Genomic DNA, 9,098 nt, shown 5'->3' with positions numbered 1-9,098 from the left:
TTCTTTAATGAGTCGGACGGGGGGGATACACAACTACAGACACTCGACCAGGCCCAGATCGCCGTGATTCGATGGAAAAGGAAATGGAGGTTTTGCAGAAAGAGATCAGGGTGCCTTGTGAGGATCAGACAACAAGTGGCTAATCTGCCCCTTCCTTCTATCCTGCTAGCTAACGTTCAATCGCTGGAAAATAAATGGGACGAACTGAAAGCACGTATATCCTACCAACAGGACATTAAAAACTGTAATATCCTATGTTTCACCGAGTCGTGGCTGAGCGACGACATTAGGAACATACAGCTAGAGCCTCTGGTAAGACACGGGGCAGGGGCCTATCCATATATGTAAACAACAGCTGGTGCACAACATCTAAGGAAGTCTCAAGGTTTTACTCGCCTGAGGTAGAGTATTTCATGATAAGTTGTAGCCACACTATCTACCGAGAGAGTTTTCATCTGTATTTTTCATAGCTGTCTACTTACCACCACAGACTGAGGCTGGCGCTAAAACCCCAATCGATGAGCTGTATTCTGCCATAAGAAAACAGGAAAACGTTCATCCAGAGGCAGCGCTCCTAGTGGAATTTAATGGAGGGAAACTTATTAAAACAGTTTTACCTCATTTCTATCAGCATATTAAATGTGCAACCAGAGGGAAATAAATTCTAGACCACCTTTACTCCACACACAGCGACGCGTACAAAGCTCTCCCTCAACCTCCATTTGGCAAATCTGACCATAACGCTATCCTGCGGATTCCTGCTTACAAGCTACATGTTAAGCAGGAAGCACCAGTGACTTGATCTATAAAAAAGTGGTCGGATGAAGCAGATGTTAAACTACGGGACTGTTTTGCTAGCACAGACTGGGAAATGTTCCGGGATTCTCCCGGTTGCATTAAGGAGTACACCACATCAGTCACTGGCTTCATCAATAAGTGCATCGAGGATGTCGTCCCCACAGTGACTGTACGTACATACCCCAACCAGAAGCCATGAATTACAGGCAACATTTGCACTGAGCTAAAGTGTAGAGCTGCCGCTTTTAAGGAGCGGGACTCTGTCAGAGTTGTGTGTATAGGTGGCAGAGAAGTCAGACGTGGTAGGTTCAAACTGAGTGTAATGGAGTTATTCAATAACAATAAACCAAAACATACTCCAAACAGTAAATGTAACAATAAACAAAGTGGGTACGAGGACCCGTCGCGCACCAATACAACACAACACTGAATAACAAACAATCTCTGACAAAGACATGAGGGGAAACAGAGGGTTAAATACACAACAGGTAATGAATGGGATTGAAACCAGGTGAGAAGGAAGACAAGACAAAACCAATGGAAAATGAAAAATGTATCAATGATGGCTAGAAGACCGGTGACGTCGACCGCCGAGCACCACCTCCTTTACCGTGGTGGGAGTTGGCCGTGCTCTCCATCTCCACTCCTGATGTGGAAATCAGATGCCCTAGGAAGGAGACGGATTGTTGGAAGAACAAGCATTTCTGAGCCTTGACATATAGATTATGCTCCAACAGGCGAACAAGCACTTTGCGCACCAGGGACACATGCTCGGCGCGTGTAGCGGAGTATATCAGGATATCATCGATATACACCACTACACCCTGCCCGTGCAGGTCTCTGAAAATCTTGTCTACAAATGATTGGAAGACTGATGGAGCATTCATCAATACATATGGCATGACAAGGTACTCATAATGTGCTAAATGCCGTCTTCCACTCATCTCCCTTCTGAATACGCACCAGATTGTACACACTCCTTAGATCCAGTTTAGTGAAGAAGCGGGCCTTCTTCACAAAAAAGTAACTCGAGGAGACGGGTGAAATGGAGGGCTGAATGTACCCCTGATGCAGGGATTCGGAGACTTCTTTTTACAGAAGGCGAGAGCGAAATCGTTATATTCTGGGGGAATACACACGGTGGAGACCTGGCCTGGACTTTCCACCGTAGTAGCACCAATGGAAACCCCTAAACACCTGAGCACTCTCGGACCACCCCGTGAGAGCCCTCTGTGGCCAAGAAACAGTGGGGTTATGGCAAACTAAACAGGGTTGGCCTAGCACCACAGAAGACGCAGGAGAATCAATAAGGAAAAGACTAATCTTTTCCTTGTGACCCCCCTGCGTTACCATACACAAAGGAGCAGTGGCCTCCCTGATAAACCCTGACCCTACTGGTCGACTATCTAAGGCATGAACTGGGAAAGGCATATCCACAGGAACAATGGGGATCCCTAAACTATGAGCTAAACTAATATTAATGAAATTCCCAGCCGCACCTGAATCTACTAGCGCCTTATACTGGGAACGCGGGGAAAATTTAGGAAAAGTGACAGAGACAAACATATGTGCAACAGATGGCTCTGGATGAGAATGGTGCCTACTCACCTAGGGTGACACCAGAGTGCTCGGCCTGCTGCCTTGATTCCCAGAGGAACCAACCCGGCACTGACCAGCAGTGTGACCTCTGTGACCACATATGGTGCTCAATGGGTACAGGAGAGAGGGTGCGGGAGGATGGAACAACCAGACCCCGATCTAGACGTCCACGAGTAGCCAGCACGTTGTCAAGTCTGATGGACATGTCCCCCAGCTGGTCGAAGGTGAGGGTGGTGTCCCTACAGGGCAGCTCCCGACGGACGTCCTCGTGTAGACTACAGTGGTAATGGTCGATCAGGGCCCTGTCACTCCATCCCCAGCTGGCTTCCAGGGTCCTAATCTCCAGAGCAAACTCCTGTGTGCTCCTCGTCTCCTGCCTCAGATGGTAGAGGCGCTCAACTCCTCAAAATGGTCCAACGCCGCATCCTCTTCTCCACACACAGCGCTGGCCCACTCCAGGGCTTTCCCGGTGAGGCACGAGACGAGGGCATACTCTTCTCACGGTCCGATGGAGCTGGGTGGACCGTGGCCAGATACAAGCTTAGTTTGAGGAGAAAACCCTGGCAGCCGGCAGTATCTCCATCGTACCTCTTAGGCAAGGATAAATGGATCTTGCTGGGTTCAGGCGGGGAAAGGGCGCTCAGGGGAGACCCCAGTTGTGCTGGTGGAGGCGCTGGAAAAATCCCTGTCTCTCCCAGCGGTCCATATTCTGTACAACGCGATCCATGGCGGTGCTCAGATTGTCAATTATCTCCGTGTGTTCATTGACGTGCTCCTCCACCTCCATGGCCGGGGTACCTTCTCCTGCTGACTTCATTGTTTGGTCAGAGATTCTGTCATGTGTCGTGTGTATAGGTGGCAGGGAAGTCAGGCGCAGGAGAATCAAACTGAACGTAATGGAGTTATTTAATAACAATAAACGAAAACATGGGATTGAAACCAGGTGTGTAGGGAAGACAAGACAAAACCAATGGAAAATGAAAAATGGATCAATGATGGCTAGAAGACCGGTGACGTCGACCGCCGAGCACCGCCCGAACAAGTAGAGGCTTCGACTTCGGTAGAAGTCGTGACAGACTCTAACCCGGAAGCTTCTAAGAAATCCTGCTATGCCCTCTGACGACCCATCAAACAGGCAAAGCTTCAATACAGAACAAAGATCTAATGCACTGCACCGACTCTGATGCTCGTCGGATAGAGCAGGGCTTGCAAACTGTTACAGACTACAAAAGGAAGTACAGCTGAGAGCTGCCTAGTGACACAAGCCTACCAGACGAGCTAAATAACTTCTATACTCGCTTCGAGGCAAGCAACACTGAAACATGCATGAGAGCATCAGCTGTTCCGGACGACTGTTTGATCACGCTTGCCGCAGCCAGTGTGAGTAAGACCTTTAAACAGGTCAACATTCGAAAGGCCATCGTACTTGTACCTGACCGTGTGGTGCAAGGACAACAACCTCTCTCTCAATGTGATCAAGACAAATGACATGATTGTGGACTACAGGAAAAGGAGGACCGATCGCACCCCCATTCTCATCAACGGAGCAGGTTGAGTGCTTCAAGTTCATTGGCATCCACATCACCAACAAACTAACATGATCCAAGCACAACAAGACAGTCGTGAAGAGGGCACGACAAACCCATCCCCCTCAAAAGACTGAAAATATTTGGCATGGGTCCTCAGATCCTCAAAAGGTTTTACAGCTGCACCATCGAGAGCGTCCTGACGGGTTGCATCACTGCCTGGTATGGCAACTGCTCGGCCTCAGACCGCAAGGCACTACAGAGGGTAGTGTGTAAGGCCCAGTTCATCAACGGGGCCAAGGTTCCTGCCATCCAGGACCTCTATACCAGGCGGTGTCAGAGGAAGGCCCTAAAAATTGTCAAAGACTCTAGGCACCCTAGTCATAGACTGGTCTCTCTGCTACCGCATGGCAAGTGGTACCGGAATGCCACGTCTAGGTCCAAGAGGCTTCTAAACAGCTTCTACCCCCAAGCCATAACACTCCTGAACATCTAATCAAAGGGCTACCCAGACTATTTGCATTGCCCCCCCGCTCTTCTACTCTCTGTTATTAACTATGCAAAGTCACTATAATAACTCTAGCTACATGTACATTTTGTCATGCACTGATCTGTTTCACCCCTCCCTGTGATTGTGTCCACCCCCTCCAGTTGTCGCTTATTTTCCCTGGTGTATTTATCCCTGTTTCCTGCCTCTCTGTGCCAGTTTGTCTTGTTTTGTCAACCAGCGTGTTTGTCCCGTGCTCCTGCTATTTTTTTATCTGTCTTTTTCTAGTCCTTCTAGTTTTGTCCCTTGCCTGCCCTGACTTTGTACCCACCTGCCTGACTATTCTGCCTGTCCTGATCTCGAGATTGCCTGCCACTCTGTACCTCCTGGACTCTGACCTTGTTATAAACATTTAGCCTGTGTACGACCATTCTCTTGCCTGCCCCTTGGATACTAATAAATATCAGAGACTCGAATCATCTGCCTCCCGTGTCTGCATCTGGGTCTCATCCTGTGCCCTTATAGTACAAACTTGCCATGACAGACCCAGCAGACATGGACCGGCTCCGCGACGCTGTCTCCCTGAGACTACTTTTGGAATGGCTTCGTTCCATGACGAATGCCACAACCAAGGGTTTAAGGCTATTATGGAAGAAATCAGGGATTTAGCTTATAGGCAGCCTGCCAAATCTGAAAACACCCAACCTTTTTTCTACCTTTATTCTATTCGTGGTGAATTTCTACGGCCTACCCCGGCTCCCCAAGAACCCCACTTACCTCCTCCGGAATGATATTCTGGGGATCCTGGAACCTGCCTGGGTTTTCTTTCTCAATGCTCCCTTTTTTTGAGCTATAGCCATCTTCGTTCCCTTTGGACCAATCGGAGAGAGCGTATATTATTACGCTAATGTCGGGAAGGGCGCTCTCCTGGGCTAAGGCAGTTTGGAAGCAACAATCCACCATTTGTCGTCATCTAGAGGAATTCTTGGCAGAGGTGAGGAAGGTGTTCGATTCTCCTGTATCCGGGAGAGAGGTGGCCCAAATTACATCAAGACTCCCATAATGTGGTAGACTACGCTGTAGACGTTTGCACGTTGGCAGCCGAGAGTGTACCTTCCTGAACGGATTATCAGAGGTAATAAAAGATGAGCTAGCTGCTCGGGGATTACCGGTTGACCTCGATTCCCTCATCGCTCCCACCATTAGGATTGATGGACGTGTACGGGAACACAGGAGTGAGAGGAGGTCTGGCCTAGGTCACACTCATTCAAATAAAATAAAATAAAATAAAATCACATTTATTTATATAGCCCTTCGTACATCAGCTGATATCTCAAAGTGCTGTACAGAAACCCAGCCTAAAACCCCAAACAGCAAGCAATGCAGGTGTAGAAGCACCTGCTGTGGCTCCCTCACCTCCCAGGGAATCCTGAATTCCAGATTTCTGAAGAGAGGATCTGAAGTCAACCGAGCTGCCTCGAGAATCATCGACGATGGGTGAGTCAGATACACTGGAACCTATGCAACTGGGAAGAGCTAGATTATCGCTTAGGGAACGTTTACATAGGCTAAGCTCCAACAGTTGTCTGTATTGTGGTGCTGTGGGGCATTTCATAGCTACCTGCCCTGTGAAGAGACCTAAATCATTAGTAGGTACACTGGAGAGCCAGACTGGGAATCCTCTACTTCATATTACCAGTACCCCTTTTGCTCTTATCCTGCTGTGGGGAGACCAGTCAAAGTCTCTCCGGGTGCTCAATAACTCTGGGGCTGATGAGAGTTTCATGGACGCTACCCTGGTATCGGAATTTGGTATTCCCACTTAACGCCTCTCCGTTCCCATGGATGCCAGAGCACTGGACGGCCGTTCCACATACTCACCTAACATGTCACCCATTTAGCATGTTTGGGTAGCTCTGGATCAACGCATACAACAATGTGTTCCAGTTCCCGCCAATAGCCGCCAACTTTGCACAGCCATCGAGGAGGAGTGGGACAACATTCCACAGGCCACAATCAACATTTAAAAGTTTTTCAAAATTCCTGACATTTAATCCTAGTAAAAATGTCCTGTCTTAGGTCAGTTAGGATCACCACTATATTTTAAGAATGTGAAATGTCAGAATAATAGTAGAGAGAATTATTTATTTCAGATTGATTTCTTTCATCACATTCCCAGTGGGTCAGAAGTTTACATACACTCAATTAGTATTTGGTAGCATTGCCTTTAAACTGTTTAACTTGAGTTAAACATTTCGGGTAGCCTTCCACAAGCTTCCCACAAAAAGTTGGGTGAATTTTGGCCCATTCCTCCTGACAGAGCTGGTGTAACCGAGTCAGATTTGTAGGTATCCTTGCTCGCACATGCTTTTTCAGTTCTGCCCACACATTTTCTATAGGATTGAGGTCAGGGATTTGTGATGGCCACTCCAATACCTTGACTTTGTTGTCCTTAAGCCATTTTGCCACAACTTTGGAAGTATGCTTGGGGTCATTGTCCATTTGGAAGATCCATTTGCGACCAAGCTTTAACTTCCTGACTGATGTCTTAAGATGTTGCTTAAATATATCCACATACTTTTCCTTCCTCATGAAGCCATCTATTTTGTGAAGTGCACCAGTCCCTCCTGCAACAAAGCACCCCCACAACATGATGCTCCCACCCCGTGCTTCGTGATTGGGATGGTGCTCTTCGGCTTGCAAGCCTCCCCCTTTGCCTCCAAACATAACGATGGTCATTATAGCCAAACAGTTCTATTTTTTATTTCGTCAGACCAGAGGACATTTCTCAAAAAAGTATGATCTTGTCCCCATGTGCAGTTGCAAACCGGTCACGACAACGCCGAAAAAAACCTCCAAATTAGATCCATAATATCGACAGAAACATGGCAAACGTTTTTTAAAATCAATCCTCAAGGTGTTTTTCAAATATCTATTCGATAATATATCAACCGGGACAATTTGCTTTTCAGTAGGAGCTTTGCTTTTCAGTATTACGCACAAATCACTCTGAGAGCCACCAACTGACCACTGACGCAATGTTGTCGCTCACGCTCATTTTTCAAAATAAAAGCCTGAAACTATGTCTAGTGGCTGTAGACACATTAGGGAAGCCATAGAAAAAGGAATCTGGTTGATATCCCTTTCAATAGGCAATAGGGATGCATAGGAACACAGGGGTTTCAAAATAAGAGTCACTTCCTGATTGGCTTTCGCCTGCAATATCAGTTCTGTTATAGTCACAGACAATATTTTTACAGTTTTGGAAACTTTAGAGTGTTTTCTATCCTAAGCTGTCAATTATATGCATATTCTAGCATCTGGTCCTGAGAAATAGCCTGTTTACTTTGGGAACGTTATTTTTCAAAAAATGAAAATAGTGCCCCCTAGTTTCAAGAGGTTAAGTACCACCGCATACGTACAATTGTTCGGATTACCAGAATATAGTTCATTTCCCCCCACTTAGTTATGTTCCCAGAATCTCTATGTTAACCAAGGTTTTTGCAAATGTAACATCAGTAGGGTAGAGAGAGGAAAAAGGGGGAAGAGGTATTTATGACTGTCATAAACCTACCCCCCAGGCCAACGTCATGACACACAGGTTGAAGTATCACTTCAAAAATACAGTGCTGAAAAAATATGGCCTCTGTAATGAAGATGTTAATTTTATAAAGGTTTAATCTGTATTATTGTGAGATGGGTTTTCGAATGGCCATCAGCATCCTTGCAGCAGTGAAATCCCTTAAGGTATTATGTTGGTTATTGCTGCAATAATTGGTATCAACAAAGTACAAAACGGTGGTGACGCATGGCCTGTTTTAAATGCTGAAACAACTAGCCCGCTATAACCTTCGCCCCATGCTCAACACAGAGAAAAAGACACGGCTGGGTGGACGGGTTTAGCATACTGCAATGGCTATCTTCCAAGGTCTTCATGATTAGCCATACTGATGAAAGATGAGTACACCTTAGTATTGCTCAATATCAACCTATAGGGCTTCAACTAGGGGTTCCGGACGTGGATTCTCAATCCTCCAAACCCGTGGTGATATAAAATATTAGTGATAGCGATATTACTGTGCAATGTAGACATTGTACTTTCTACTGAAATTGCAAAACAATTTGTTTGTTGATGGAGTGCCCATTGGTTATGAACGTTTCAACCATAGAGAATGAAAAGCCTCTAGTGGCCAAAAGGCAGTTTTAGCATGGGCAGCGCCATTGAGGGCTTCCACCATGCTACTGCCATTTTAAAGTAGTCAACTGGGTGGGGATTCCTATGGGTTCAAATTACATGTTATTTGTCACATTCACCGAGTGCAATTACCGTGAAATGCTTACTTATGAAATGAACGAGGCTGTATACAAGGGGTACCGAGTCAATTTGCAGGGTTTGTCGAAGTAATTGAGCGGTGGAGGCTCCTCAGAGGAGGAAGGGGAGCACCATCCTCAGTGAATTTCATAAAAATAAAGATATGAAAGTTATCCTTTTTAGATAAAACTATACTAAATATATTAATGTCACCAAATAATTGATTAAAACGCTGTTTTGCAATGAAGGTGGACAGTAGCCTCAGCAGCACTCCGTAGGCTAGCACCATGGTGTAGCCGGAAGACAGCTCGCTTCTGTCCTCTGGATACATTGACTTCCAATAAAAACCTAGGAGGCTCAAGGTTCTCACTCCTTA

This window comes from Oncorhynchus nerka, linkage group LG15, assembly GCF_034236695.1.
Source record: "Oncorhynchus nerka isolate Pitt River linkage group LG15, Oner_Uvic_2.0, whole genome shotgun sequence".
Classification (NCBI taxonomy): Eukaryota; Metazoa; Chordata; class Actinopteri; order Salmoniformes; family Salmonidae; genus Oncorhynchus; species Oncorhynchus nerka.
This window is presented reverse-complemented; position numbering follows the sequence as displayed.